The sequence below is a fragment of the Macaca fascicularis genome, chromosome X, assembly GCF_037993035.2.
Source record: "Macaca fascicularis isolate 582-1 chromosome X, T2T-MFA8v1.1".
Lineage (NCBI taxonomy): Eukaryota > Metazoa > Chordata > Mammalia > Primates > Cercopithecidae > Macaca > Macaca fascicularis.
This window is the reverse complement of record NC_088395.1, coordinates 78,475,424-78,489,686: the sequence shown is the minus strand read 5'-3', so window position 1 is coordinate 78,489,686 and position 14,263 is coordinate 78,475,424. Positions and strand designations below refer to the sequence as shown.

Genomic DNA, 14,263 nt, shown 5'->3' with positions numbered 1-14,263 from the left:
CACATCTTGGCTCTTGTGAACAGTGCTGCAATGAATATGCGAGTGCAGATATTTTCAACATACTGATTTCATTTCCTTTGGCCATATATCCAGTAGTGAGATTACCAAATCAAATGATAGTACTATTTATATTTTTAAATTTTTAATGGATACATATTTGCACATATTTATGGTGTACATGTGATATTCTGTCACGTGCATAGAATGTATAATGATCAATTCAGGATATCTGAGGTAACCATCACCTGGAATACTTTTCATTCCTATGTACTGGGAACATTTCAAGTCCTCTCTTCTGGCTATTTTGAAATATACAATACATTGCTGTTAACTGTAGTCATCCAACTCTGCTGTTGAACATTAGAGTTTATTCTGTCTTTGTATTTTTTGAGACTGGGTCTCACTCTATTGTCCCAAGCTGGAGTGCAGCGGTGCAATCACAAGTCACTGCAGCCTCAACCTCCTGGGCTTAAGCAGTCCTTCCACTTCAGCCTCCCGAGTAGCTGGGACGACTGGTACGTCCCACCGTACCTGGCTAATTGTTTTTTTGTTTTTTGTTTTTTTTCTTTTTTTTGTAGAGACTGGGTTTCACTACACTGTCCAGGCTGGTCTGGAACTCCTGAGCTCATGCGATCTACCCACCTCGACCTCTCAAAGTGCTGGGATTACAGGCATCAGCCACCATACCCGGCCTAGAACTTATTCCTTCCTTTTAACCATATGTTTGTACCTATTAACCAACCTCTCTTCTTCCCAACCCCTCGTCCTCCAATCCACACATCCTTCCCAGCCTCTCCGATCTATCGCTCTATTCTCTACCTCTATGTGATCAACTTTTTTACCTCCCACATATGAGTGAGAACGTACAGTATTTGTCTTTCTGTGCCTGGCTTATTTCACCTAACATAATGACCACCGGGTCCATCCACGTTGCTGCAAATGAAAGGATTTCATTCTTTTTGTGGCTGAATCATATTCCCTGTGTATATATGCCACATTTTCTTTATCCATTCATCCACTGATGGTCACTTAGGTTGATTTCATATCTTGGCTACTGTGTTGAGTGCTGCAATAAGTATGGGGGTGTAGGTATCCCTTTGGTATACCAATTTCCTCTCTTTTGGATAAATACCCGGTAGTGGGATTGCTGGATAGTTCTATTTTTAGTGTTTTGAGAAGTCTCCATACTGTTTTGCACAGTGGCTGTACTAATTTCCATTCCCACCACAGTGTATGAGGGTTCCCTTTTCTTCACATCCTCGTCAACGCTTGTTCTCTTTTATCTTTCTGATAATAGCCATTTTACCAGGTGTGAAGTGATAGCTCATTGTGACATTTCCCTGATGATAAGTCATGTTGAGCATTTTCATACAACTGTTGGCCATTTGTATGTCTTCTTTGGAGAAATGTCTATTCAGATCCTTTGCACATTTTAAAATCAGGTGATTTGTATTCTTGTTATTGAGTTGAGTTTCTTATGTATTTTGGATATTAACTCCCTATCGGATGTATAGTTTGTGAATATTTTCTCCCATGCTGTAGGTTGCCTCTTCACTCTGTTGATCGTTTCCTTTGTTGTGGAGAAGCTTTTCAGTTTGACGTAATTCCATTTCTCTATTCTTCCTTTGGTTGCTCATGTTTTTGGGGTCATAGAGGAAAAATTATTGCCCAGGTCAATGCCATGGATGTTTCTCCCTATGTTTTCTTCTGGCAGTTTTACAGCTTCAGATCTTACGATTAAATCCGGAGTCCATTTTGCCTTGATTTTGTATATGAGACAAGGGTCCCATTTTATTCTTCTGCATGTGGATACTCCGTTTTCCCAAGACCATTTATTGAAGAGACAGTCCTTTCCACATTGTGTGTTCTTAGCATCTTTGTTGAAAATCACTTAGCCCTAAGTGCATGGATTTTTTCTAGTCTATTATATTGTTCCAGTTGTCTGTTTTTATGCCAGTACCATGCTGTTTTGATTACTCTAGCTTATATTATATTTTGAGATCAGGTTGTGATTCCTCTAGCTTTGTTCTTTTTGCTCAAGATTGCTTTGGGTAACTGGAGTCTTTTGTGGTTCTCTGCGAATTTCAGGATTGCTTTTTCTATGTGTGTAAAAATAGCATGGGAATTTTGATAGGGATTGCAGTGAGTCTGTTGATTGCTTTGAGTAGTATGGACATTTTAACAATATTGATTCTTCCAATCCATAATCGTTGGATAGCTTTCCATTTATCTGTGGCTTCCTCAACTTCTTTCATCAGTGTTTTATAGTTTCCAGTGTACAGATCTTCCAACTCCTTGGTTGAATTTATTCCTAAGTAGTTTACATTATTTTTGAGAGCTACTGTGAATGGGATTGTTTTCTTGATTTCTTTTTCAGATAGCTTGTTATTAGCGTATGGAAATGCTACTGATTTGTGTATGTTGACTTTGTATTTTGCAACTTTCCTTAAAATTATTTGAATTTTAAGGTTTTTTGTAAAATATTTTAAGATTTTAGATATATAAAATCATGTCGTTGTCGTCTGCAGACAGAGATAATTTAAATTCTTGCTTTTGTTTCTTCTGCATTTTGGGATAGGTTCTCTCTTTGTCACCCAGGCTGGAGCACAGTGATGGGATCTTGGCTCACTGAAGCCTCGACTTCCTGGGTTCGAGCGATTCTCATGCCTCAGCCCCCCAGGTAACTGGGACTACGCCCAGTTGTCGCATGCCACCACGCCCGGCTAACTTTTGTATTTTTGGTAGAGGCAGGGTTTCGCCATGTTGCCCAGGATGGTCTCGAACTCCTGGCCTCATGCGATTCATCATCCTCAGCCTCCCAAATGTTAGGATAACAGGTATGAGCCGCCGTGCCCAGAAACTTTTTATTTTCTGATTTGTGTGCTTTTAATTGTTTTCTCTTGCCCACATTTTTTGGCTAAAATTTCCAGTACTATGTTGCATTGAAGTGGTGAAAGGGGGCACGTTTGTCTTGTTTCTGATACAGGTGGTATTAAAACCAGGATCTTCCATCAGCTATGACAAGAGTATAGTAAAAGGAAAGAATCAGACCAAGGACTGAGCCCGGGGGCTCTCTATTTGTAAGAATTTGGGGAGAAGAGAACTTCCGGATAGCTGAACACGTGGAAGTTACTGGAGGGAGGTGCACCTGGAGAGGTCATGGAAGCTCCATGCCCCTTCCCACATACTGTGCCCTATGCATCTCTCTCATCTGGCTGTTCGTCTGTATCCTTTGTCATGTTCTTCATAATAAATGGGTAAACATATTTACTGATCAGTGTTAAAACCCAACACGATACACTAACATGATTTTAGTGCACTTAGAGGAGAAATATCTCCTAGTTAAGGGGAAAATTGTGCAAAGGGCCTCTGGAAGACCTTCATTCTAAATTGTTTTGTAGGGAAACATTTAATTTAGAAGTCTGGACATTTTTTTTCAGTTTGCTGTAATCTACATTCACTGAGTAGAACTTGTATTGATCATTGGGACCCAGTTTATTCCAGGGTTCTGGGGGATTCTTTCTGTCCCAGCTAACATCTGGGTTAAACATCTGCCAGATGCAAGACATGCAGCCCTGCTCTAGTGCCTCCTGCTCAAATATATACAAAGAGAGAGATATCACACTCGAATGCTTCCTGGCCTGACCAAAGAGCTGGGGGAGCATCTGTGTAGACTGGAAGGAGGGAAGAACAAATATTTCAGACCCGGGTCTAAGTAATCCAATGCAGCATTTGATTTTTGGAGGAGACTTAGGCTATATAGAATTGAGTTAATAATACTCCTGGTTTCATAACATGCTACTCATGATGGATGTCAGGCCCTATTTGTTTATTTATTTTATAATGCAGTGTTCCCCCATTTACCTATTACTCAGTCCAAAAACTAGACTATTACCAGTAACCTACATCCACCTCTGAGCTCCCCCTCACTGCATCCTCCTGACCCTCTTCACTCCCACTGGAAGCAACCCTAACCTGAATTGGACTCTTGGTATTTCTTTGATTTTTATTGCAAATAAGTACACACACACACACACACACACACTCACTCACTCACTCACTCATGATTTTGGCTCGCTGCAGCCTCAACCTTCCCAGCTCAGGTGATTCTCCCACCTCAGCCTCCCAAGTACCTGGGAGCACAAACGCGTGCCGTGATGCCTGGCTAATTATTTGTAGAGAGGAGTTTAGCCATGTTGCGCGGGCTGGTCTCCTATTCCTGGACTCAACCACTCCACCCACATCTGCCTCCCAAAGTGCTGGGATTACAGGCGTGAGCCGCTGCGCCTGGCAATTATACTCTTCAGTTTTGCTTGATTTTGAATTTTATGAAAAGGTTGTCATACTGCATGTAGTCTTGTGGTAACTGCATTTTTACATACTTATACCAACATTGATCCGTTGTTGAGCATAAAAGTGCAGTTCACCCATTTGCCTTGCTACATAGTATATCATGGTGTGCATATACCATAGTTGATCTACACATTCTCTTCTTTGTGATCATTTGCGTAGCTCTCAGGTTTTTGCTACTGTGGCCAGTGCTGCTGTGAAATTCTTGTCCAGTGGACACTGACAGGAGTCGCTGAGTTGTCAATGATCTACTTTATATATTGATGCCACATTGTTTTCCAAACTGGTTGTGTTCATTTATATTCCCAACATGTTGCAAAGTGTATGAGATCCCACTGCTCTGCATCCTCTGTAACCTTTGATGTTGCCAGGTTTCTTAATCTTTGCCAATCAAATGGGTATAAGATTTTTTTTGTAGTCATATTTAGCATTTCCCCGACTACTGATGAGCTGAGCATATCTTCATGTGTTTATTGGCCACATAGGTTCCTTCTTCTAAGGAATTCCTGTTCATGATTTTTGTCTATTATCATACTGGGTTGTTTGTCTTTCTTATTGATTTCTAGGAGTTCTCAAAATATATTCTTGATAATCAATTGTTTGTCAAATGTATGCAGGATAAACATCTTCTTCCAGCTTGTACCATGTATTTCCACTTTTACATGATGTCTTTTAATAATTGAGATATAACATACATACAGCAAACCACAGAAACTTAAGTGTACAATTTTAACATGGTTATACACCCATGTAACCGCCATCCAAATCAAAATAGAGAACATCTGCAACATCTCCCCATCCCCAAAGAGATAATTTTGAGAGAAGATGAGGAACCAGTAAAGAAGATTGAGGAGTGATACTGAGATTAGAATAAACCCAATGTCTTCTCCTCCTGGTAATGGCAGACTAGACAATTCAGATAAAACCTCTGTGTTGGCCATCTGTTAGTTGGCCATCTGGTTTAGCTCAATCTACAATCTCCCTCTCTCTCTGGTGACTGGGCTGATATCGCATAGTTCAATGACCCAACCCTCTAGTCATGTGGTTGGTCTTTCTAGTATGGCCAGCCTCTATTCAGAGTCATCCCATTGCATAAACTATCTAGGGGCCTCCCATGATTCACCTCATTAGCATAAACCATGAAGTGTAGTCCATGGGGCCTACCAGGAATGACAAAGACATGCCCATCACATAGGATATTGCAAGGGATTAGAGGTTATCTCCCAGGACTCAGGGACAAAATCCAGGCAAATTCTTTATTACACATTAAGTGCACAGAAAAATGAATATTATTTAAAAAATCATCTTATTGGGATCTTTCTAGATCCTGGAAATTTAGAAATATACTGCTATGGTTTGGATATGATTGGTTTGGATATGATTGGTCTGTCCCCGTCAAAACTCATGTGGAAATTGGATCCTCAGTGTGGTGGTGTTGGGAGGTGGGGCCTTGTGGGAGGTGTTTGGGTCATGGAGACAGATCCCTCATGAACAGCTGCTGCCATTCTCGAGGTAGTGAGTGAGTACTGGCTCTGGTGAGACTGGATTAGTGCCCATGACGGTAGGTTTGTTATTAAACGAGCATGCTCCTCAGGTTTTCCCTCTTTGCATGTGTCTGCTTCCCCTTTGGCCTTTTCCACTGTGTTTTGGCTTAGGAGGTAGCTGTCACCAGAAGCTGAGCAGCTACTGGTGCCACGCTCTTCCTACTTCCCAGCTTGCTTGATAATTAGCTAAGTTAACCTCTTTTATTTCTAAATTATTCAGTCTCAGATAATCTGTTACAGCAACCAAAACAGACTAAGACACATACTAACAATGGCCCAAAAGAGGGAGAGATGGTATTAAATTGGTGCAAAAGTAATTGCGGTTTTTGCCATTACTCTTAATAGCAAAAACTTCTACACCAACCTAATACCACAAAAAAACTCAATTCAAGAACTTACATGAAATTGACTAATTCTTTTAAAGAGACGAATTATCAAGACCCACCCAATATAAAATAATTTGAATGGTCTTATAAATACATTGAACTTTAGGAGACCAAGCTGGCAGGATCACCTGAACCCAGAAGACTGAGACCAGCCTGGGCAACATAGTGAGACCCTATCTCTATAAAAGATTTATGTATTAAAATGAAATGGATTCATAGTAAAATACCTTCCAAAAAAGATATTCCAGCCCAAATGATTTCACTGGCAAATTCCACCAAACATTCAAAGAAGAATTAATGCCAATTCTACAATATCTCTTCCCAAAAATACAACAGTAAAGACTACTTGTCAACACATTTTATGAGGCCAGGATTACCCTGATAACAAAACCAGCCAAAGACTGTATAAAAGAAGCAAGCAAGCAAGAAATGACCAACCACCAACTCTCATGAATATAAATGCTAAAATCAAAATATCAACAAATTGAATCCAGCAATGTCTAAAAACAAAAATATAGCTCAACCATGTGTGGCTTATCCCAGGAATGCAGGGCTTACTGAATGTTAAAAACAAACAATAAATTTTTTCCATTATATTAATGGTCAATAAAGGAAAGAAATGCAAGATCATATGAATTGATGTAGAAAAAACCTTAGGCAAAATTCAATATCCATTCAAGACATAAACTCTCAGCAAACTAAGAATAGAAAAGACTTTCCTCAACTTGATAAAGGGAATCTGCAAGAAAACCCACAGCTAATATCGTAGTTAATAGGGAACAACTGAATGTTTTCCTCCTAAGTTCATGAACAATACAAGGATGTGTACTTCACCACTTCCATTCAACATCATACTTAGAAGTCCTTCCTATTGTAATAACTCAAGAAATAGAATTAAAAGACTTTCAGACAGGTAAAGAAATAAAACTGCCTGGTATTCACAGATGTCATTATCATCTATGCAGAGAATTCCATGGAATCCACAAAAAATTCCTAGAACTCATAAGTGGGTTTACTAAATGTAAAGCGTATTAGCTCAATACACAAAAATCAACTGTATTTCTATACACAGTAAGTACAAAAATGGAAACAAAACATTTAAAAACCAGTGTCATTTACAATAACTCCAAAAATGAAATACCTAGGCATGAATCAAAGAAATTCTACATTCTGAAAATTATACAACGATAATGAAAGAAATCCAGGAAGGCCTAAATGAATGGGATAAACATGAGCATACGGTGTTTATGAATGGGAACACACCATTAATATATGAGTTCTCCTTGTATTGATCTATAGATCTAATGCAATACAATTAAAGTGATAGTAGGATTTTTTTTGTAGACATACACATTATTCTGAAATTTATACTGAAAATCAAAAGAACTACAATCATTAAAATAATTTTAGGCTGGGTGCATTGGCTCACACCTGTAATTCCAGCACTTTGGGAGGTTGAGGCAGGCAGATCACGAGGTCAAGATATCCAGACCAACCTGGCTAACCCGGTGAAACCCCGTCTCTACAAAAATACAAAAATTATCCAGGCATGGTGGCATGCGCCTGTAGTCTCAGATGCTCGGGAGGCTGAGGCAGGAGAATTGCTTCAACCCAGGAGGCAGAGATCTCAGTGAGCCGAGATCGTGCCACTGCACTCCAGCCTGGGAGACAGAGCGAGACTTCGTCTCAAAAAAAAAAAAAAAAAAAATAGCTTGGCGGGATGGAATGTGCCTGTAGTCCCAGCTACTTGGGAGGCTGAGGTAGGAGAATCACTTGAACTCGGGAGGCAGAGGTTGCAGTGAGCCAAGATGGTGTCACTGCATCACTGCACTCCAGCTTGGACGACAGAGTGAGACTCCACCTAAAAAAAAAAAAAAAAAAAAAAAATTAAAACAATTAAAAAAGAATAATGTTGGAGGAATCATATTACCTTTTTGTTTCAATAGGGTCTCATTCTGTTGTCCAGACTGGAGTGCAGTGACACAACCATGGCTCACTGCAGCCTTAAATTCCCAGGGCTCAAATAGTCTTCCCGCCTCAGGCTGCCAAGTAGCTGGGACTACAGGTGTGCACCACCACACCTAATATTTTTATTTTTTTGTAGAGATGGGCCCTCACTATGTTTCCCAGGTCTCACTATGTTGCCCAGGTCTTGAACTCCTGAGCTTAAGTGGTCCTCCTGCTTTGGCCTCCCAAACCTGACTTCTAATACTCACCAGAATGCTACACTAATTACGACAAGGGTATCAATAGCAATGGGGTAGATATAAGTCAGCAGAAAAGATAGAGATTCCAGAAATAGACCCTAGATGTATTGCCAATAAATTTTTAAATTTTTTTTTGAGGAGAAGTTTTCATAACATTAACCTTTCAGAATGAACAGTTCAGCAGCATTCAGTATTTTCATAATGTTGTGCAAGTACTGCCTCTATCTAGTTTGGAACATTTTCATCACTTCCAAAGAAATTCACATACTCATTCAGAAACTACTTCCTATCCTCTTCCTCCTGGGCTCTGGCACTCACTAATTTAGTTTCTGTCTTTATGGATTTACCTATTCTGGATATTTTACATGAATGAAATCATACAACATGTGACCATTGTGTCTCTCTCTCTCTCTCTCTCTTTTTTTTTTTTTCCTGAGACAGTGTCTCACTCTGTCACTCAGGCTGGAGTGCAGTGGTGCAAACAAGGCTCATTGCAGCGTCGACCTCCTGGGCTCATGGGATCCTCCCACCTCAGGCTCCTGAGTAGCTGGGACTACAGGCACACAGCACCACATCTGGCTAATTTTTTTGTATTTATTGTAGAGACGGCGTTTGCCATGTTGCCCAGGCTGGTCTTAAACTCTTGGCCTCAAGTAATCCATCCATCTCGGCCACACAAAGTGCTAGGATTACAGGCATGAGCCACTGCTCCCGGCCTTGGCTTCCTTTCCTTAGCATGATGTTTTCGAGGCTCATCCACATTGTAGCATATATCACGATTTCATTCCTTTTTATGGCTGAATAATATTTCACTGTATGCATAGATCACATTTATCCATTCATCATTTGATAGATGTTTGGGTTATTCCCACCTTTTGACTTCTGAAATAATGCTGCTATGAACATGCATGTACAAGTATTTCTTTGCACATGTTTTCAGTTCTTTTGGCTATATACCTAAGAGTGTAATTCTCGAGTCCCGTGTTAATTCTATGTTTAACTTTTTAGGAACCACCAAAATGTTTTTTGCAGTGGCTGAATTATTTTATATTCCCAGCAGTCATGTAAGAAAGTTCTAATTTCTCCACATCCTATTCAACAATTCTTATTTTCCATCTTGAAAAAAAGTATCGCCATCCTGGTAGATGTGAAATAGTACTTATTGTTTTGATTTGCATTTTTCTAATAGCTAATGATGTTGAGTACCTTTACATGCATGCATATCTTTGTTGTAGACATGTCTATTCAAATCCTTTGCTTATTTCAAAAATGGAGTTGCCTTTTCTTGATGTTTTTTTCTAAATTTTTAATATATTCTGGATATTAGACAATCAGATACATAATTGGCAAAGGTTTTTCTCCCTTTCTGTTTTCTTTTCACTTTCTTGATAATGTCCACTGATCCACAAAAGTTTTCAATTTCAATGAAGTCCCATTTATCTTTTTTACTTTTGTTGCCTGTGCTTTTGGCGTCATATTCTAAGAATCCAATGCCAAATACAAATATATGATTTACCCCTATGTTTTGTTCTAAAAATTTTACAATTTTCACTCTTACATTAATGTTTTTGATTCATTTTGAGTTAATCTTTGTGTATAGTATATGGTATGACGTCGGAGTCCAACTTCATTCTGAACCTGGACCTGGTCTGCTTCAATGATAGGCTGGCTTCTTTACTTTCAGACTTCAGGCTGGCACCCATAGACCTAGCCTCTGTATCCATTCCAGCTCCAGGCTGACCCCTGTGACCTCAGCACCAGGTCAGCACCTACAAAGCCAGCTTCCAGGCCAGCCCCCAAAGATTAAAGGCTCCACACCTGCCCAGTGCCAGGCTAGTTCCTTTGGCCTCAGACCCCAGGCTGGCCCTCTCAGACTCAAGCTCCAGGCCCACCCCAGGTGCCAGACAGGCCAAAAGCAAGTCTGACCCACATGGCCTCGGGCTTCAGGCCCACCCCAGGGCAAGACTGGCCCCCATAGCCATGTTGGTCCCCATGGCACCAGGACCCAGACCCAAATCCATGAACCCAGGTGCTAGGTCCACCCTACCTGCTCACCAAGCTAGCTCTCCCAAGAAATCCAGCAGCAAGCCCATCCATGGATCATGCCAGATATGTCTTCCCAGAATTTCTGGACGGACTGAACCGTGAAGGGCCTTCCCAGCCAGAGCCAGTCATCAAACACTGGAATAAGTCCCCACATTTTTTTTTTAAATGAAGTTTTGCTATTTCTGCCCCGGCTGGAATGCAATGGTGCAATCTCAGCTCACTGCAACCTCCGCTTCCTGAGTTTAATTGATTGTCCTGCTGCAGACTCCCAAGTAGCTGAGATTACAGACGCCTACCACCACGCCCGGCTAACTTTTTGTATTTTTAGTAGAGACGAGGTTTCACCATGTTGACCAGGCTGGTCTCAAACTCTTGACCTCAAGTGATCTGCCCACCTCTGCCTCCCAAAGTGCTGGGATAACAGGCATGAGCCTCTGCGCCTGGCCCAAGTTCCCACTTCTTTAAATGCACAGACACCAATGCACAGCTACAAAGGTTACAATCAATCAGGGAAACATGACACTACCAAAGGAACAAAGTAAAGCTTCACTGATTGACCCTAAAGAAGCAGAGATTTAGAAACTTCCTAAGGACAAATTAAAAATAATCTTCCTAAAGTAGTTCACTGCATTACAAGGAATGCTAGAGGGAATTCTTCAAGCTGAGAGAAAACGATCTGGTTTTTGAGTTTGTTTTTTGGGTTTTGTTTTTTGTTTGTTTCTTTGTTTGTTTTGAGACAGGGTCTCGCTCTATCGCCTGGGCTAGAGTGCAGTGGTGTGATCGTGGCCCACTGCAAGCTCGACTTCCCAGGCTCAAGTAAGCCTCCTACATGAGCTTCCCAAGAAGCTGGGACTGCAGGCAGGCACCACCATGGGCAGCAAATTTTTTTTGTTTGTTTCTATTTTGTGTGGAGACAGTGTTTCACTATGTTGCCCAGGCTGGTCTGGAACTCCTAAGCTAAAGTGTTCAGCCTGCCTCAGCCTCCCAAAGTGCTGGGACTACAGGTGTCAGCCATCGTGCCCCACCAAGAAAAGGATGTTAATTGGTAATAAGAAAATATGAAAGAAGAAAATTCATGGGTAAAATAAGTTCATGTTCATATCCAGAATGCTCTTATTGTAATGGTGGTGTGTAAATCACTTATATCTTTAGTATGAAGGTTAAAAGACAAAACTATTTCTAAAAGTATAGTACAAAAATGTGTTAAGGGATATGAAATAGAAAAAGGATGTAAATAGTGACATCAAAAACATAAAATATAAGGGGAGTTAGGGAGCATAATTGTAGTTTTTTTGTGTAATCAAAGTTAAGTTGCAATCAAAGTTAAGCTCAGAATAGCCTGTTATAACCATAAGATATTTTATGTAAGCCTCAGAGTAATCATAAAACAGAAATCCATAGTAGATACACAAAAGATAAAAAGTGAAGAATTGCAGCATATCACTATTGAAAACCACTTGATCATGAAGGCAGACAGCAAAACAAAAAAGGAGCAAGGAATCCACAAAACAACCAGAAACAATGAGCAAAGAGGCAATGGTAAGTCCTTGCCTATCAAGAATTAACTTGAATGTAAATGGATTAAATTCTCCATTCAAAGACATAGCAAGGCTAAATGGAAAAAACAAAACAAAACAAAACGAGACCAAAGCATATGATGCCTGTGAGAGACCCACTGCACCTTTAGGACACACATAGACTGAAAGTGAAGGGATGGAAAGACACATTTCATGCAAATAGGAAACAAAGGAAAGCAGGAGTGGACATATTTGGATGAGACAAAATAGACTAAGTCAAAAACTACAAAATGAGACAAAGAAGGTCATTATATGATGATAAAGGAGTCAATTCATCAAGAGGCTATAATAATTATAAACACATACACCCCTAACATTAGAGCACCTAAATATGTAAAGCAAATAATCATACATCTGAAGGGAAAAATACACTGCAATACAACAGTAGGAGGAGACTTCACTATCCCACTGTCAACAATGGAAATTCAGAGAGAAAACTGATAAGGAAACAGTGGGTTTGAACACGATAAAACAAACGGGCCTAACAGACCTACACAGAATATTCCACCTAACAGCAGCAGAAGACATTCTTCTCAAGTGCACACTGAACATTCTCCAGGATAGATTACATGTTAGGCCACAAAATAAGTCAACACATTTAAGGAGATTGAAATCATATCAAATATCTTTTCTGACCACAGTGCTATGAACTTGGAAATCAGTAACAGGAGGAATTTTAGAAAATTCACAAATACACACAAATGAAACAACATGTTCCCGAACAACAAATTGTTCAAAGAACAACTTAAAAGGAAATTTAAAAACTATCTTGAGACATGAAAATGGACTTACAACATACCAAGACATGAGAAATGCAGGAAAAACACAGTTTTAAGGGGAAGTTTATAGCAATAACTGCTTACATCAAAAAACAAAGATTTCAAATAATAACCAAATGTTACACCTCAAGGTACTAGAAAAAGAAGAGTTTATGCCCAAAGATACTAGAAAGAAGGTAATAATAAACATCTGGGCACAAATAAATAAAATGAAGACTTGGAAAGCAATATAAAATGGCAACAAATCTGGGATTTTTTTTTTAAAGATCAACAAAATTGATAAATGCTTAGCTAGATTAAGAAAAGAAAGAGGAAAGACTAACTGAAAACAGAAATGAAAGCGGAGACATTACAACCAATGCTACAGAAATTAAAAGGATTATAGGAGACTATTATGAACAACTGTATGCCAACAAATTGAATAACAACCCAGAAGAAATGAATAAATGTCTTTTATCCATACAACATACCAAGACTGAATTATAAAGAAATAAAAAATCTGAACAGACAAAAAGTGGGTGAGGAGATTAAAGTCACCCATCAAAGAAAAGCCCAGGAACTGATGGCTTTCTGTTGAATTCTACCAAACATTTAGAGAAGGAGTAAGATCAGTCCTTCTCAAACTCATCCAATAAACTGAAGAAGAAGGAATACTTCCAAACTCATTTTACAAGGCCAGCATTACCCTAATACCAAAGCCAGATGAGGACACTACAAGAAAATTATAGGCCCATATGCTTGAGGAACATAGAAGCAAAAATCCTCAACAAAGTACTAGCAAATTTCATAGCACATTTTTTTGTGTGTGTTTTTCTGCTGCTTAATTAAAGGATTGCTCACCATGACCCAGTGCCTATGGGATTTGCATTGAACTCAGTGCCCCTGTCACAGCAGAAAGCAAAACTGGTGTGAAGTCGGCTGATGCCTGCCCACAGAGGGAGCATTTAGACCAGCCCTAGCCAGAGGAGATTTACACATCACAGAGGTCGGAACTTGGATTTTGGGAATTGGGTTTTGGGAAGCCTCGCCACTGCAGGATCTGGGGTTCTAAATAAACTGGAGAGGTGGTCTAGGCCACAAGGACTGCAACTCCTAGTGCTGTGCTCGGCTCAGAGTCAGAGAACATAGGGAACCCACCAGCTAGTGAGACACCAGCCAAGGTGGCTGAGGGAATGCATGCACCACGGCTCCCTCAACCCCAGCAGCACAGCTCAGAGTTCCAGGAGAGACTCCTTCCTTCACTTGAGGAGAGGAGAGGGAAGCATAAAGAAGACTTTGTGTTGCGTCTTGGACACCAACTCAGTCACAGTAGGATACAGCACTGGGCAGAGTCCTGAGGCCCCCATTTCAGGGTCTAGCTCACGGATGACATTT

The 14,263-nt window shown here is 40.1% G+C and overlaps 1 pseudogene; it reads right to left on the bottom strand.

Moving 5' to 3' along the window:
* Positions 1 to 3,380: 3,380 nt before the first annotated feature.
* On the bottom strand, positions 3,381 to 3,665 carry LOC135969105 (cytochrome c oxidase subunit NDUFA4 pseudogene; annotated as a pseudogene).
* Positions 3,666 to 14,263: the final 10,598 nt, after the last annotated feature.